This window comes from Choloepus didactylus, chromosome 2 (genome assembly GCF_015220235.1).
Source record: "Choloepus didactylus isolate mChoDid1 chromosome 2, mChoDid1.pri, whole genome shotgun sequence".
In the NCBI taxonomy this organism is placed as follows: domain Eukaryota; kingdom Metazoa; phylum Chordata; class Mammalia; order Pilosa; family Megalonychidae; genus Choloepus; species Choloepus didactylus.
The window spans coordinates 226938264-226956379 of record NC_051308.1 but is presented as its reverse complement, the minus strand read 5'-3'; the positions used below and the strand labels follow the sequence as shown (position 1 = coordinate 226956379).

The 18116-nt window shown below is 38.9% G+C and overlaps 1 protein-coding gene across 2 annotated transcripts in view; it reads right to left on the bottom strand.

The window, feature by feature from the left end:
• The window catches only part of LUZP1 (leucine zipper protein 1), a 158386-nt gene that overhangs the window by 127250 nt on the left and 13020 nt on the right, over positions 1-18116 (bottom strand). The window contains exon 2 of one of the 2 annotated variants that reach the window (XM_037828232.1): positions 6742-6795. The exons of the other annotated variant lie outside the window; for it this stretch is intronic. The gene's annotated coding sequence lies outside the window, so the exon portion shown is untranslated. The remainder of the gene's footprint in view (positions 1-6741; positions 6796-18116) is intronic. 2 annotated transcript variants of the gene reach the window in all.

Here is an 18116-nt window from a genome sequence, read left to right as displayed (position 1 = left end):
CTGGGTGGGGCACATTCCAAGCAAATCTAACCAGCACCAAAACGTCTGTCCCACAAGACCACAAAGATAATGGCATTTGGGGGACACAATACATTCAAACCGGCACATTCCACCCCCTGGACCCCAAAATGACATTATCTTTCCAAATACAAAATACATTCATTTCATCACAATATCACAAAAACTTATCCATTTCAGTAACAAAAGTTAAGTACAAAATCCCATCAAAATCAAATATAGGCGTGGTCAGTCCTAAGGCATACTCTTCCTTTAGCTTGGATCTGTGGACTTAGAACAAGTTATATGCTTCCAATATACAAAGGAGGGACATTCATAGGATAAACATTCCCATTGCCATAAGGAGAAAGAGTAAGGAAAACAGGTTTAACAGGACCAAAACAGTTCCTAAAACCTGCAGGACAAACTCCATTAGATTTCAAAGTCTGAGAGTCATTAACAGAATAACGTTGCATCCTTGGGGCTTGAGAGAGCGGGAACCTAACCCTTCCTAAGGGCCTTTTCGGCAGCCCTTTCCTCTCCAAACGCTTAGGTGAGTGCTCCAACAGACCCACACATTGGGGAGACCACCTTCTCGGCCCCACCCTCCTCAAACATCGGGGCAGCTCCCGGATTCCTTTCCATCTCCGGGGCACAGGCTCAACCCCTTCAGAGCAGTGGGGTGGCAGCCAGGCTCTCCCCAATTCCCTGGGAATGTGCTCCAACCTCTTTGGGACCTGAGGTGGCAAAACTCTTCCAGAGCATTGAAGCGGAAAGCCCGCCCTCGACCTCCAGGGCAAACTCACCCTTTCCATGCATGTGGGCTGCTCCGCTCTCCCAGCCCGAGACCTCCTGACTCCAGACCTCAACCTCCATGGCTCTGTCTTTGAAGAAATTTTTCCTTCAGTTTGTTCCTTGTCTGTCTCCTCCAGTCCAGTCCGGCAATGGCTCTGTCTATAAAGATCTTGCAAAAATTCTGTTGGCTTTGCATGAAGCACGCAGGGGTCAAAGCCATCAGACAATAGGACTTTCCACAAATCCTTTCTGCTTAACTCCTTTTCCAGTCTTGGCTTGTACTGAAATGGCGGCTGGGTTCCATGTTCAGTTACATCCTCACATTGGGCTGTAGCTTCTGGGATTCCACCCCCTGGAAGCTCATAATTTTCCAAGCCATCAGCTTCTGGTTTCTTTGAACCCAAGAGTTCAGTTCTAAGTTTCTCTCTCTCTGCTCGCATTTTACTATAAGCTGCAAGGAGAAGCCAGGGTATATCCTCCACAGGTAGTCTGGAGATCTCCTCAGCTAAGTATTCCAGTTTGTCACTTTTAAATTCTTCCTTCCATCTGACACCAGGACTCAATTTTGCCAAATTCTCTGCCACTTTAAAACAAGGATCGCCTTTCTTCCAGTTTACAACAACACATTCATCATTTCTGCTCAAGTCCTCATCAGAAGTATCTTTAGAGTCCATATTTCCACAAACAGTCTCTTTAAAGCAGTTTTGGCATTTTCTATCAAGCTCCTCACAATTCTTCCAGAGTCTTCCCCTTATCCATTTGAAAAGCCGTTCCAACATGTTTGGCATTTGCAAACACAGCAGCAAAAGCACCCCACTTCTGGTACCAAAATCTGTTTTAGTTGCTAATGCTGCAGAATGCAAAACACCAGAGATGGATTGGCTTTTATAAAATGGGGGTTTATTTGGCTATACAGTTACAGTCTTAAGGCCATAAAGTATCCAAGGTAACACATCAGTAATCAGGTACCTTCACCGGAGGATGGCAAATGGCATCCGGAACACCTCTGTTAGCTGGGAAGGCACATGGCTGGCGTCTGCTCCAAAGTTCTGGTTTCAAAATGGCTTCTCCCAGGACGTTCCTCTCTAGCAAGCTTGCTCTTCTTCAAATAACATCACTCACAGCTGCACTCCATCCAGTCTCTTTGAGTCAGCATGTTTTATATGGCTCCACTGATCAAGGCCCACCCTGAATGGGTGGGGTCATGCCTCCATGGGAGTAACCCACCAAAGTCACCACCCACAGCTGGGTGGGGCACATTCCAAGCAAATCTAACCAGCACCAAAACGTCTGTCCCACAAGACCACAAAGATAATGGCATTTGGGGGACACAATACATTCAAACCGGCACAACAGGTAATTTGAGGGCAAAAAATAGGGACTACATCCTAACCACTTTCCCAACTTCAGTTAATATCACAAATGTTCTTCAGTTCCACCAATCTAACAATCTGAGTCATCTTTCTTTTCTTTCGTTGTTTCTCCACATCCAGTTATTAACCCCGTATCTTTTCCTTCTTCAGAAGTTCTCTCCAATAAATTCCTTCTTTTTTTCTTTCTCTAAATTCAGGCCTCAATGGTGTTCACACTGAATTTCTGTAAAAATTCTTAGCCTCCTTTCCAAAAATCTTCATAAAACTTCCTGATTAATAAGTCTAGAATTCCAGGTTCATCAAGTCACTGCCCTACTTATAAACTTTCTCTTACCTGCATTAAATATCTTTTCTCTCATAAAATGGTGATATTAGATGAGAGAGTTGTTTCCCATTTTCATGTCCTTACTTTGAAAATAAAAAGCTTTTTTGAAATGTTACTGGGTTATAAAACCCAAGGCTGTAGCTACTAATCTACATCCCTCATTTTGGCATTTATATATGGTCCAATATTGTTATGGAACTGTTTCAAAAACTAGTTAATGTTAAGTTTAAAAAAAGAAAAAAAAAAAAAAAAAAAAAACATTTCTCCCCAATTAGAATGAAAAATTCCTTAAGAATAAGGGCTATATATGGCACTTCTGTCTTTTTGTTTTTTCCACATAATTAGCCTCGGGTTGATTACAAAACAAGTACTATAAACTTAAAGAATTAATAAGATTCCTGCCTTTTAAATTTGATGTGAAACTGACCAAAATGTAACTGAAGCCAGTCCTCCTGGTCTCCCTTTTCACTTTTCTTCCCTGAACAGAGTCTCTCCATCCTTTTGGATTGTACCTATTTAATGAACAGCCACCTACCTTGCAATATCTCTGCTCTAATCCCATTCCACTTGTCTCTCTTTATGATCTGTAATTTCATATCCATTACATTATTTCTCCCTGCTCCATTAACTACTTTACTATCCACCTATCAATTTTCTGTAACACTTTTGTGAGATCCTCATAGTTTCTCAAATGCCTCAAAACAAAAATCTAACATAATCGTCAGTCCTCTAGTTTCCACAAAAAATATTTTAGAATATATGGGAAAATGTCTACTGTTTAATATACCAAAGCATATTAAAAATCTCATACTGCACTCCAAAACAGCTGTGAAAAAGCATAAACTGGTATTCCTGATATAAACCTATCAGAGACCATAACTTCATTATACAAACAACCTAACATATTTGTAAGTATCTTCTATATTCCACCAGCTTCTGTACACTTCAGTAACAAATCTTCTATTTTAAAGACATTTAATGCATCTTTAAGTCCATCAAGATCCACAAATTAATATTCTATCATAGGAAACATAAGACATTTGAGGATCTTAAATGCAAACGGATCAGAAAATCATGTGTTCTGGTTTGAAAAAATGTAAAGGTGAGGAGCAAGCTCAGGAGTCAGAATACTGGTTCAAATCCCAGCTTGCCACTTACTAGCTGTGGTGATCATGGGCAAATGATCTTAAGGACGTGTTTGTTTTTTTTTAAATCTAGTCAATGAGGATTGAGATAGTTTGGATAAATTATATCCCCCAAAAAGCCATATTCTTTAATGCAATCTTTTGGGGGCAGACTTATTAAACTTTTTGATTAGGGTGTGACCGCTTGACTGAATGTTTCCACGGAGATTTGACCCCACCCATTCAGGGTAGGTCTTGATTAGTTTACTGGAATCCGTTAAAGGGGGTTCTCACAGAGAACAAAGAAATGAAAATGCCCTGGGATATGCTAAGCCAGTACACACAGACATTAGACGCTTGGAAGCCAACAGAGATGCTTGCTAACGCTTACAGATGTTTGTAGATGCAGACCAGAAGAAGGATGTCTGGATGCTAAGCTAAGAGAAACCCAGAGGCATTTTGGAGAATGTCATTTTGAAAGGCAACCCAGGAGCAAAGGTACAGCAACGCCAGCCACATGCCTTCCCGGCTGACAGAGGTGGTCCAGACACCATCGGCCATTCTTCAGTAAAGGTATCCTCTTGTTCATGCCATAGTTTGGATACTTTTATGGCCGTAGAACTATAAATTTGTAGCCAAATAAACCCCCTTCATAAAAGTCAATGCATTTCTGGTATTTTGCTTAATGGCAGCATTAGCAAACCAGAACTGATTTTGGTACCAGAGAAGTGGGGTGCTGCTGGGTTTGCAAATATCAAGCATATTGGAATGGCTTTTTAAATGGATAAAGGTAAGATTCTGGAAGAACTATGAGGAGCTTGACAGAAAAGGCCTAGAATGCTTTGAAGAGACTGTTGGCAGAAATATGGACTCTGTTCTAGTTTGCTAACACTGCCAGAATGCAAAACACCAGAGATGGATTGGCTTTTATAAAAGGGGGTTTATTTGGTTACACAGTTACAGTCTTAAGGCCATAAAGTGTCCAAGGTAACACATCAGCAATCGGGTACCTTCACCGGAGGATGAACGTCCCAGGACGTTCCTCTCTAGGCTGCAGTGCCTCAAAAATGTCACTCTTAGTTGCACTTGGGATATTTGTCCTCTCTCAGCTTCTCTGCAGCAAGAGTCTGCTTTCCACATCTGTCTTCAAACTGTCTCTCATCTACAGCTCCTATGCTTTCTTCAAAGTGTCCCTCTTGGCTGTAGCTCCTCTTCAAAACATCACTCACAGCTGCACTGAGTTCCTTCTGTTATGTCAGCTCATTTTTATGGCTCCACTGATCAACTTAGAACTACCCCAAATGGATGGAGCAACACCTCCATGGAAATTATCCAATCAGAGTCATCACCCACAGCTGGGTGGGGCACATTCCAAAGAAACACTCAAAGAATTACAATCTAATCAACACTGATAACGTCTGCCCACACAAGATTACATCAAAGATAACGGCATTTGGGGGACACAATACATTCAAACTGGCACAGACTCTAAAGATACTTCTGATGAGACCTTACACAGAAATGATCAATGTGTCATTGCAAACTACAAAGAAGGAGATCCTTGTTATAAAGTGGCAGAGAATTTGGCAAAATTGATTCTTGATGTCGGATGGAAGGCAGAATTTGGAAGTAATGAGCTGGAATACTTAGCTGAAGAGTTCTCCAAGCTAAATGTGGAAATGTAGCCTGGCTTCTCCTTATAGCCTATAGCAAAATGCGAGAAGAAAGAGATAAGCTAAGAACTGAACTCTTGGGTAGAAAGAAACCAAAAACTGATGGTCTGGAAAATTCTGGGCTTCCAGAAAGTAAGACCCCAGAGGATGGTGCCCTATGTGAGGATTTAACCAAACATGGAACCCGACAGCCATTTCAGTACAAGCCAGAATTGGAGATGGAATTAACCAAAAAAGATCTGTGGAAACTCCTATTGTCTGACGATTTTGACCCCTGTGCACTTCATGCCAAGCCAACAAATTTTTTGCAAGATCTGTAAAAATGGAGCCACTGCCAGTCTGGACTGGAAGGGATGGAGAAGGAACAATTTGAAAGAAAAATTTCTTCAAAGACAGAACCATGGAAATTGAGGTCTGGAGTCAAGAAATCTCAGGCAAGGGGAGCACAGCAACCCAAGCACATGGAAAGGATGAAATTGCCCCAGAGGCAGAGGGTGGGCCTTCTACCTCAATGTTCAAGAAGAGTGCTGCTGCCCCAGGCCTTAGAGAAGGTGGAGCACACTCCCCGGGACTGGGGAGAGCCTGGCCACCACCCCACTGTTCGGAGAGGGGAGAGCCTTTGCCCTGGAGAGGCAGAATTCAGGTGGCGCCCCGCTGTTTATGGAGGGTGGGACCGAGAAGAAGGTGGTCTCCCCAATGTGCGGACAATGTGTGGATATGTTGGAGCAATCACCTCAGCGTCTGGAGAGAAAAGGGCTGCCGCGAAGGCCCTTGGAAAGCATTGGACTCCTGCTCTCTCAAGCCCCAGGGATACAACAACATTCTATAAATGACTCTCAGACTTTGAAATCTAATGGAGTTTGCCCTGCAGGTTTCCAGAACTGTTTAGGTCCAGTGACTCCCCTATTCCTCTCAGTTTCTCCCTAAGTCAATGAGAATGTTTATCCTATGACTGTCCCTCCTTTGTATACTGAAAGCAGACAACTTGTTCTTAGTTTCACAGGTCCACAGCTAGAGGGGAATTTTGCCTTAGGAGAGACCACACCTCTAAATGATTTTGAAGGGATCTTGTACTTCCCTATTGTTTGAAAGGATTTAGGCTTTTGTGATATTGTGATGAAATGAATGTATTTCTGCATTTGGAAACAATATGTCTTTTTGGGGTCCAGGGGGTGGAATGTGCTAGTTTGGATATATTATGTCCCCCAAAAAGCCATACTCCTTAATGCAATCTTTTGTGGGAAGACTTGTTAAACTTTTTGATTAGGGTGTGACCTCTTGATTGAATGTTTCTACAGAGATTTGACCCCACCAATTCAGGGTAGGTCTTGATTAGTTTACTGGAGTCCCTTAAAGGGAGCCTTCACATATAGCAGAGAGATGAAAATGTCCCGGGATATGCTAAGCCAGAACACACAGATGTTAGATGCTTGGAAACCAAAAGAGATACTGACAGACACTCAGAGATGCTTGGAGATGCAGACAGAAGAACATCTGCAGATGCTAACCTAAAAGAAACACAGAGGCATTTTGGAGAATGCCATTTTGAAATGCAACCCAGGAGCAAAGGTACAGCAGATGCCAGCCATGTGCCTTCCCAGCTCACAGAGATGTTCCAGATCTATCCACCTTTCTTCAGTGAATGTATCCTCTTGTTGATGCCTTAGTTTGGATACTTTTATGGCTGTAGAACTATAAATTTGTAGCCAAATAAACCCCCTTTATAAAAGCCAATCCATTTCTGGTATTTTGCATAACGACAGCATTAGCAAACCAAATGAAGATAATAATAGTATCTACCCTAAAGGGCTGTTTAAGAGAATAAATATATACATATAAAACCCTTAAATACAGTGACTGACATAGAGGTCAATAAATGTTAGGGTTTTTATTAATCCTTGATGACTAAGAATCCTTAGAAAAATTTCAATTACTAAATTTAAATGAGCTGCTCATTCACTGTTAAGATAAAATCACTAAGATGGCCTAAATCAAATAAATACCTCCCAAAGCATTTGTGATAAAGCTGTTTCAGGGTTTAAATAGCCAAAACTTACTTCATTTATCTTGCTTATTCATCATTTACCTTTCCCAGTAAACTCAAAACTAGATAAAGCTAGACAATGTTTTATGTTTAGATACCAGGATAATGCTGTCAGACCAAGGTGGATTACACCATTTTTCTGACTCTTCAGCTTCTGCAAAAAACCTATACAAATGAAGCCTTTGTTAGTCGGTCAGAAAAATAAATTTTATCCCTTAATTAGAGTTAAATTCGTACCTGTTCCTATACAGATTTGCCTGTAAGCAGACTAAAGATGTTCCTTTTTTTCCTATTTTCTAACTTTCTTTTCTAGACAAAAAAAAAACTTTGTTTACACATGTGCCACTTTGGATGCATTATGCCCCCCAAAACGCCATTATCTTTAATGTAATTTTGTGGGGGCAGATGTATTAGTGTTGATTAGACTGGAATCCTTTGACTGTTTCCATGGAGATGTGACTCAATCAACTATGAATGCAATGTTTGATTGGATAATTTCCATGGAAGTGTCACCCCGCCCATTCAGGGTGGGTGTTAATTGGATCACTGGAGTTGTATAAAGGAGTTCACAGACAGGACCTCAGAGCAACTGAGAATGACATTCTGGAGAGTAGCTGCAGCTGAGAGACACATTTTGAAGACGGCCATTGGAAGCTGACACTGACTTTTTGGAGAATGCCATTTTGAAACGCATCCTGGGAGCAAGCAGACACCAGCCACATGACTTCCCAGCTAACAGAGGTTTTTGGAGCCATCAGCCATCCTTCAGCGAAGGTACCCTGTTGTTGATGCCTTACCTGGGACACTTTATGGCCTTAAGACTGTAACTTTGTAACCAAATAAAACCCCTTTTTAAAGCCAATCCCTTTCTGGTGTTTTGCAAAATGGCAGCATTAACAAACCAGAACAAAACGCTATAAATAAAATCATGTTGGTATGAATACAAGCTAATGCTTTCACTAGAGAGAATTTCAACTCAATCATAATATAAATTAAACAAGATTCATTCAAGCAACTATTTTTGTTTACGGAGGCCCAAAAAGCTGCTGCTATTCAAGAGTCATCCTGGGAAGCAAGCATCTTTTCCAACAATGCTGCTAATGCTCAGAACCTTTCTGAAACTCCTTTTGTAGACTTTTCAAAAGCAAGCCTCACACAAAAAAATGTAACCACCATTAGAACTACATCTCATTTATGACAAAAAACAATGTTGACCATTCACCACACTTACCTGTCTCCAAAAGTTAACCTTAACTCCTGAAAAATGAAGACTTATGGAGATTAAGAATGTGCAATATGCTCTAAAGATAAATTCAAAAGAAGTGTACCAAATATTTCAGAGTTTGGAAGTCTCATTAAAATAAATACACAACTTCCCCTTTTGTAAATTTCTGGTATTTGTTTTTAAAAATAGTTATATTCTGCATTTTAAAACTTCAGCTTCTGTGTGACACCAAAGGAAGAATGCTTATTTGATTCAAAATTTCAATTTTTTGTAGCACACTGTCTGATTTAACCTGTAGGGTGAGTTTACTTAAACAACATAATTACATGAAACCTAGAATAGGGAATGAGAGCTTGTTATTCTATACAGGTTAACGTAATTCCCTGATACATTTGAGAGTATTTGGGCCAGAAAATAAAAAAGTATTTGCAAAGTTCCCTTGAGGGACTGGGAAAAAAATGTGGAAGTATTAAATTTCCCCACGTGGGGAACAAATATTCTCTCAAGCATTAGGGACTCCCAATTTAATAAGCCAAGCCCTTGATCTTGGGGCTTGCCCCTAAGAAACTCATTCCTGCAAACGAGAAGCTAAGCCTACCTCTGAGTATATGCCTAAGAGTCACCCCCAGAAAACCTCTTTTGTTGCTCAGATGTGGCCTCTCTAAGCCAACTCTGCAAATAAACTCACTATCCTCCCCCCTACATGGGACATGACTCCCAGGAGTGTAAGTCTCCCTGGCAACATGGGACATGACTCCTGGGGATGAGCCTGGCCCTGGCATTGTGAGATCGAGAAAGCCTTGACTAACAAGGGGAAAAGAAATGAAACTAAAGTTTCGGTGGCTGAGAAATTTCAAATAGAGATGAGGGGTCATTCTGGAGGTTTTTCTTATGTATTACATAGATATTCCTTTTTAGTTTCCAGTGTATTCAAATAGCTAGAAGGAATTATCTGAATCTGTTAAACTACAGTCCAGGAGACTTGCTTCTTAATGATAATTGTATAACTGTATAGCTTTTATCGTGTGACTGTGTGACTGTGAAAATCTTGTGACTGACACTTCCTTCATCCAGTGTATGGGCAAATGAGTAATAAAATAAAGACAAAATATATAAATAATAGGGAGACATAAGGGGTATGAAATGGTTTGGGTGTTCTTTTTTATTTTTTTCTTTATTTTGGAGTAATGGAAATGTTCTAAAACGGATTGTGGCGATGAATGTACAACTATATGGTGATACTGTGAGCCACTGATTGTATACTTTGGATGGATTACATGGTGTGTGCCTATCTCTCAATAAAACTGCATTACAATTTTTTTAAAAAATCAGTCATAATTGTGCTGAGCCCTCGAGCATGGGACTTGCCCTTATGAAGCTCATTACCACAAAGGAGAGTCTAAAGTTGTATGCAATGGTGCCTAAGAGTCTCCCCCTGAGTACCTCTTTGTTGCTCAGATGTGGCCCTCTCTCTCTCTAACTGAGCCATCTCAACAGGTGAACTCGCTGCCTTCCCCACTACGTGGGACCCGACTCCCAGGGGTGTAAATCTCTCTGGCAACGCAGAGTATGACTCCCAGGGATGAATGTGGACCCGGCATTGTGGGACTGAGAGTATCTTCTTGACCAAAAGGGGGATGCAAAATGAGACGAAATAGTTTCAGTGGCTGAGAGATTCCAAATGGAGTCGAGAGGTCACTCTGGTGGACATTCTTATGCACTATATAGATAACACCTCTTAGGCTTTAATGTATTGGAATAGCTAGAAGTAAATACCTGAAACTACCAAACTCCAACCCAGCAGTCTGGAATCCTGAAGACAATTATATAATAATGTAGATTACAAGGGGTGACAGCGTGATTGTGAAGACCTTGTGGATCACACCCTCTTTATCTAGTGTATGGATGAGTGGAGGAATGGGGATAAAAACTAAAGGACAAATGGGGTGGGATGGGGGGATGATTTGGGTGTTCTTTTTTCACTTTTATTTTTTATTCTTGTTCTGGTTCTTTCTGATGTAAGGAAAATGTTCAGAGATAGATTGTGGTGATGAACGCATAACTATGTTATCATACTATGGACAGTGGATTGTATATCATGGATGACTGTATGGTGTGTGAATGTATTTCAATAAAACTGAATTTAATAAAAAAAAAATCAGTCATATTGAGGATTGTGGGAAGATGTCAGAGTAGGAAAATCGAGGAATCAATTCCTCCACCAAAATACCAGTTGAATTGGTAGGAACTATCTCAATAACCTATTTTGGAACTCTAAGTCTAGAGGAATACTGGGCAGCATCCAGAAAGAGCTGGAAGAAGAGGATGGTAAACTGCAGTAAATATCAGTGAACTCCACCCTCTATGCAGTGGTTGCATGGCAGGCAGCAGCAGGGACTGTACCATAAGGGCCAGGATCCTTATACAAGGGTGGGCTATAAGAACCCAGTCCTCTAAAATCCAGGATACTGGGGGTATGATTGGATCACTGATCACAACTTTTGATCAGCTCCCTACAACAACAACAACAAAATGCCCTGGCAATCCCAGAGTAATGGGAGAACTATATTTCCAGTCTCAAAACATAATTCTCAGACCAAAGAGATAAAAATGATAAAACACACAAATAAACAGGAAATAATGGCCTATTCACAGGAAAAAAGAATTTGCAAGAAACCATCCCTGAGGAAGCTCATACACTGGAACTATTAGTCAAAGATTTTAAATCAACCATCTAAGCATGTTGATTTAATGAGCTAAAGGAGTCCATATACAAAGAACTAAAAGGAATTAGGAAAACCTCTGAATAAAATAAAGAGAAGAAAATTACAAAAAAGGAAACCACAAACAAATTTTGGAACTGCACATACAGTAACAAATGAAAAACTCATAGACATATTCAACAGCAAATTTGAACAGCCAGAAGAAAGGATCAGCCACCTTGAAGATAAGACAATAGAAATTATCCAGTGCAAAGAGCAGAAAAAAAAACATAATGAAGAAAAATGAACAGAGCCTGAGGGACCTGTGAGAGACCATGAAGAGTACCAAAACATGCATCACTGGAGTTCCAGAAGGACAAGAGAGAGAGAAAGGGACAGAAAAAGTGTTTGAAGAAACAACGGCCAAAAACTTCCCAAATCTGAAAGACACAAAGGCATATTGCAGCAAAATTGCCAAAATCCAAAGAAAAATAAAGGACTGTGAAAGCAGCAAGAGAATCAACCTATCATGTACAAGGGATACCAAAGAAGAGTAACAGTGGATTTTCTCCATAAACCATGGAGGCCAGAAAACAGTGGAATGGCATATTTAAAAGCCTTTAAAAAAGACTGTCAACCAAGAATTCTATATCCAGCAAAATTATCTTTCAAAAATTAAAGAGAAATTAAGACATTTAAAGATAACCAAAAGTTTAAAGAGTTCATTACTAGAAGACCTGACCTAAAGACAGCGTGATTGTGAAGACCTTGTGGATCACACCCTCTTTATCTAGTGTATGGATGAGTGGAGGAATGGGGATAAAAACTAAAGGACAAATGGGGTGGGATGGGGGGATGATTTGGGTGTTCTTTTTTCACTTTTATTTTTTATTCTTGTTCTGGTTCTTTCTGATGTAAGGAAAATGTTCAGAGATAGATTGTGGTGATGAACGCATAACTATGTTATCATACTATGGACAGTGGATTGTATATCATGGATGACTGTATGGTGTGTGAATGTATTTCAATAAAACTGAATTTAATAAAAAAAAAATCAGTCATATTGAGGATTGTGGGAAGATGTCAGAGTAGGAAAATCCAGGAATCAATTCCTCCACCAAAATACCAGTTGAATTGGTAGGAACTATCTCAATAACCTATTTTGGAACTCTAAGTCTAGAGGAATACTGGGCAGCATCCAGAAAGAGCTGGAAGAAGAGGATGGTAAACTGCAGTAAATATCAGTAAACTCCACCCTCTATGCAGTGGTTGCATGGCAGGCAGCAGCAGGGACTGTACCATAAGGGCCAGGATCCTTATACAAGGGTGGGCTATAAGAACCCAGTCCTCTAAAATCCAGGATACTGGGGGTATGAGTGGATCACTGATCACAACTTTTGATCAGCTCCCTACAACAACAACAACAAAATGCCCTAGCAATCCCAGAGTAATGGGAGAACTATATTTCCAGTCTCAAAACATAATTCTCAGACCAAAGAGATAAAAATGATAAAACACACAAATAAACAGGAAATAATGGCCTATTCACAGGAAAAAAGAATTTGCAAGAAACCATCCCTGAGGAAGCTCATACACTGGAACTATTAGTCAAAGATTTTAAATCAACCATCTAAGCATGTTGATTTAATGAGCTAAAGGAGTCCATATACAAAGAACTAAAAGGAATTAGGAAAACCTCTGAATAAAATAAAGAGAAGAAAATTACAAAAAAGGAAACCACAAACAAATTTTGGAACTGCACGTACAGTAACAAATGAAAAACTCATAGACATATTCAACAGCAAATTTGAACAGCCAGAAGAAAGGATCAGCCACCTTGAAGATAAGACAATAGAAATTATCCAGTGCAAAGAGCAGAAAAAAAAACATAATGAAGAAAAATGAACAGAGCCTGAGGGACCTGTGAGATACCATGAAGAGTACCAAAACATGCATCACTGGAGTTCCAGAAGGACAAGAGAGAGAGAAAGGGACAGAAAAAGTGTTTGAAGAAACAACGGCCAAAAACTTCCCAAATCTGAAAGACACAAAGGCATATTGCAGCAAAATTGCCAAAATCCAAAGACAAATAAAGGACTGTGAAAGCAGCAAGAGAATCAACCTATCATGTACAAGGGATACCAAAGAAGAGTAACAGTGGATTTTCTCCAGAAACCATGGAGGCCAGAAAACAGTGGAATGGCATATTTAAAAGCCTTTAAAAAAGACTGTCAACCAAGAATTCTATATCCAGCAAAATTATCTTTCAAAAATTAAAGAGAAATTAAGACATTTAAAGATAACCAAAAGTTTAAAGAGTTCATTACTAGAAGACCTGACCTAAAGAATCAATAATGAGGTCCTTCAGGCTGAAATAAAAGGACATTAGACAGTAACTCAAAGCCAAAAGAAGAAATAAAGAACATTGGTAAAGGTAACTACATAAGTAAATATAAAATCCTGTATTATTGTACTTTTGATTTGTAACTGCTTCTTCCCTTCTATATGACTTAACAGGCAGATATGTAAAATAACATTATAAGTCCATGTTAATGGGCATTCAATGTATAAAGATGCCAGCCGAGACGAAAACAATATAAAGCGGGAGGGACAGAAATACATAGGAATAGTGAATTTCTATACTACTTGCTCCTGTTTGCTATTGCTGCCATTACACAAAATACCAGAAATGGATTGGCTTTTATAAAGGGGGTTTATTTGGCTACAAATTTACAGTTCTATGACCATAAGTATCCAAATTGAGGCATCAACAAGAGGATACCTTCACTGAAGAATGGCCGATGGCATCTGCAACACCTGTTAGCTGGGAAGGCACATGGCTGGCATCTGCTGTTCCTTTGTTTCTGGGTTGCATTTCAAAATGGCATTCTCCAAAATGTCTCTGGGCTTGTCTCAGCTTCTCTGGAGCAAACTCTGGGATGGCATCTCCAAACGTCTCCAAGCACCTCTAAACATCAGCTCCCAGGCGTCTCTCAGCCACTCTTGGGGTGTTTTTTCCTCTCTTAGCTTCTCCAGAGCAAACTCTGGGTCAGCATCAGGACCTGTGTCAACTCTGTTTAAAGGACTCCAGTAAACTAATCAAGATCTACTCTGAATGGGCAGTGTCAAATCTCCATGGAAACATCCAATCAAGAAGCCACACCCTAATCAAAAAAATTAATCAATCTGCCCCATAAGACTGCATTCAAGAATATGGCTTTTTCTGGGGGACATAATATATATAAACCGGCCCACTACTGAAACAAAGTTGGTACTAATGCAACCAGACTGCTACTAGTTTAATATGTTCATTGTGATTACAAATATCTAAAGTAGTATCTAAAAAAAAAAAAAAAGAGAGAGAAAATTGAAGAGGGGAATTAAAATGATATACTACAAAAAAGCAACTAATTACAAAAAGGCAGTAATGGAGTAAACGAGGAACAAAAAACTATAAAACATGCAGAAAGAAAATACCTAAATGGCAGAAGTAACTTGTTTCTTCTCAGTTATTACTTTAAATGTCAATGGGTTAAACCTCCCTATTAAAAAGCAAAGACGGCACATTGGATGAAAAAGCATTATTCATTTATATGCTGTCTCCAAGAGACTCACTTTGGGTACAAAAACAAAGAGATTGAAAGGAAAAGGGCAGAAAAGAGATATCCCATACAAACAATTATCAAAAGAGACCAGAGTGGTTATACTACTTTCAGAAAAAATAGTCTTTAAGTCAAAAAAAAGAAAGAAAAAAAAAAAAAGAATACAAAAGACAAAGAAAGATATTATATATTAATAAAAGGTTCAATGTGCAAGAGGATATACTGATTATAAGCATATATCCTCCTCAAAACACAGCCCCAAAATATAAGAAGCAAAAATTGACAGAATTAAAGGAAGAAATAGATAGTTCTACAATAATACTTGGAGACTTCAATAAACCACTTTCAATAATTGACAGAATATCTAAGCAGAAGAACAATAAGGAAATTAAGGTCTGGGAAAACACTATTAACCAATTAGACCTCATGGACATACATCAAAAAAAACCACCCAATAACAGCAGAATACACATTATTCTCAAGTGCACATAGAACATATTCCAGGAGAGATCATATGTTATACCACAAATTAAATCTTAATAAATTTTAAAATACTGAAATCATATAAAGTATCTTCTTAGACTACAATGGAATAAAGCTACAAATCATTAACAGAAGAAAAACTGAAAAATTTACAAATATGTAGTAATTAAACAACACACTATTAAACAACCAATGAGTCAAAGAAGAAATCACAAGGGAAAGTAGGAAATATCTTGAGACAAACAAAAATAACACACCATACCAAAACTTCTGGGATCAGGAAAGGCAGTGCAGAGGGAAAATGTATAACTCTAAATGCTTACGTTAAAAAAGAAGAGCACAAATCAATAAACTAACTTTACACATAAAGAAGCTAGAACAAGAAGAACCAACTAAATCCAAAGTTACTAGAAGGAAGGCAATAATAAAAATTAGAGTAGAGATGAATGAAATAGAGAATAGAAAAACAACAAAAAGAATCAGCAAAACCAAAAGGTGCTTTTTTGAAAAGATCAAAAAATCAACAAACCTTTAGCTGCATGAAACAGAGTGAGAGGACACAAAACTAAGATCAGGAATGAAAGAAGCAGCATTACTACTGACCTTATAGAATTAAAAAGGATTATAAGAGGGTACTATGAATAATTATATGCCAACAAATTAGAAAACCTAGATGATATGGCCAAATTCATAAAAGCATACCAATTACCTAATATGACACAAGAAGAAACAGAAAATCTCATAACTTACAACAAGTAAAGACACTGAGTCAGTAATTAAAAACATCCCAACAGAGAAAAGTCCAGGACCAGATGGTTTCTACAAACTTGAATTCCAACAAACATTTAAAGAAGATTTAAAACCAATCCTCCTCAAACTCTTCCAAAACAATAGTAGAGGAGCAATTATTTCCTAACTTGGTCTATGAAGACAATAGTATCCTAATGCCAAAGTCAGACAAAGACAAAGACAAGAAAGACAAATATCCCTGTTCTAGTTTGCTAATGCTGCTGGATGCAAAACACCAGAAACAGATTGGCTTTTATAAAAGGGGGTTTATTTGGTTACAAAGTTACAGTCTTAAGGCCATAAAATGTCCAAGGTAACACATCAGCAATCGGGGTACCTTCACTGGAGGATGGCCAATGGTGTCCTGAAAACCTCTGTTACCTGGGAAGGCTCGTGGCTGGCATCTGCTCCAAACTTCTGGTTTCTAAATGGCTTTCTCCCAGGACATTCCTCTCTAGGCTGCAGTGCCTCCAAAATGTCACTCTTAGTTGCACTTGGGATATTTGTCCTCTCTCAGCTTCTCTGGAGCAAGAGTCTGCTTTCAATGGCCATCTTCAAACTGTCTCTCATCTGCAGCTCCTGTGCTTTCTTCAAAGTGTCCCTCTTGGCTGTACCTCCTCTTCAAAACATCATTCACAACTGCACTGAGTTCCTTCTGTTATGTCAGCTCATTTTTATGGCTACACTGATCAACTTAGACCCACCCCGAATGAGTGGAGCAACACCTCCATGGAAATTATCCAATCAGAGTCATCACCTACAGCTGGGTGGGGCACATTCCAAAGAAACACTCAAAGAATTACAATCTAATCAACACTGATAATGTCTGCCCACACAAGATTACATCAAAGATAACGGCATTTGGGGGACACAATACATTCAAACTGGCACAATCCCTTATGGATATAGATGAAAAATCCCCAACAAAATACTAGCAAACCAAATCCAACAGTATATTAAAAGGAGTATACACCATAACTAAGTGGGATTTATTCTAAGAATGCAAGGATGGTTCAACATAAGAAAAAGCAATCAATGTAATACACCACATTAACAAAATGAAAGAGAAAAATCGTATGATCATCTCAATTGACAAAGGAAAGGCATTTGACAAAATCCAACACCCTTTTGTGATAAAACACCAAGAAAACTAGGAATAGAAGGGAACTTTATCAACAAGATAAAGGGTATATATGAAAAACTGACAGCAAATATCATACTCTACGCTCAAAAACCAAAAGTTTTTCCACTAAGATAAGAAAGAAGACAAAGATGCTCACCACTGTTATACGACACTATACTGAAAGTTCAGGCCAAAGCAATCAGGCAAGCTCAAATAAATAAAAGGCATCCAAATTGGAAAGAGAGAAGTCAAATTATGTCTATTCAGAGATGACATGCTCCTATTTATAGAAAATCCAAATACACAAGAAAGCTACTAGAACTAATAGTAAAATCAGCCAAGTTGCAGTCTGCAATATAAGCACACAGAAGCCAGTTAGGTTCCCATAACCAATAATGAACAATCAGAAAAGGAAATCAAGAAAACAGCTCAATTTACAATAGCATCCAGAAGAATAAATACCTAGGAATAACTTTAAACAAGGAGATGAAAGACTTGTATATTGAAAACTGAAAAACTGCTGAAAAATTTAAAGACCTAAATATATGGAGAGACCTCCCGTGTTCATGGACTGGAAGACAATGTTACTGAGACGTCAATACTGCTTAAAGTGATCTACAAATTCAATGCATTCCTAATAAAAATTCCAGCAGCCTTTTTTACAGAAATGGAAAAGCTGATCCTCAAATTGATAGGGAACTAACTGCAAGGGGCCCTAAATATCCAAAGTAATGTCTAAAAAGAAAAACAAAGTCAGAGGACTCACATCAATTTCAAAACTTACTACAAAGCTACAGTAATCAAAACTGTGGTGTTAGCATAAGGACAGATATATAGAACAATGGAATAAAATTGAGAGCC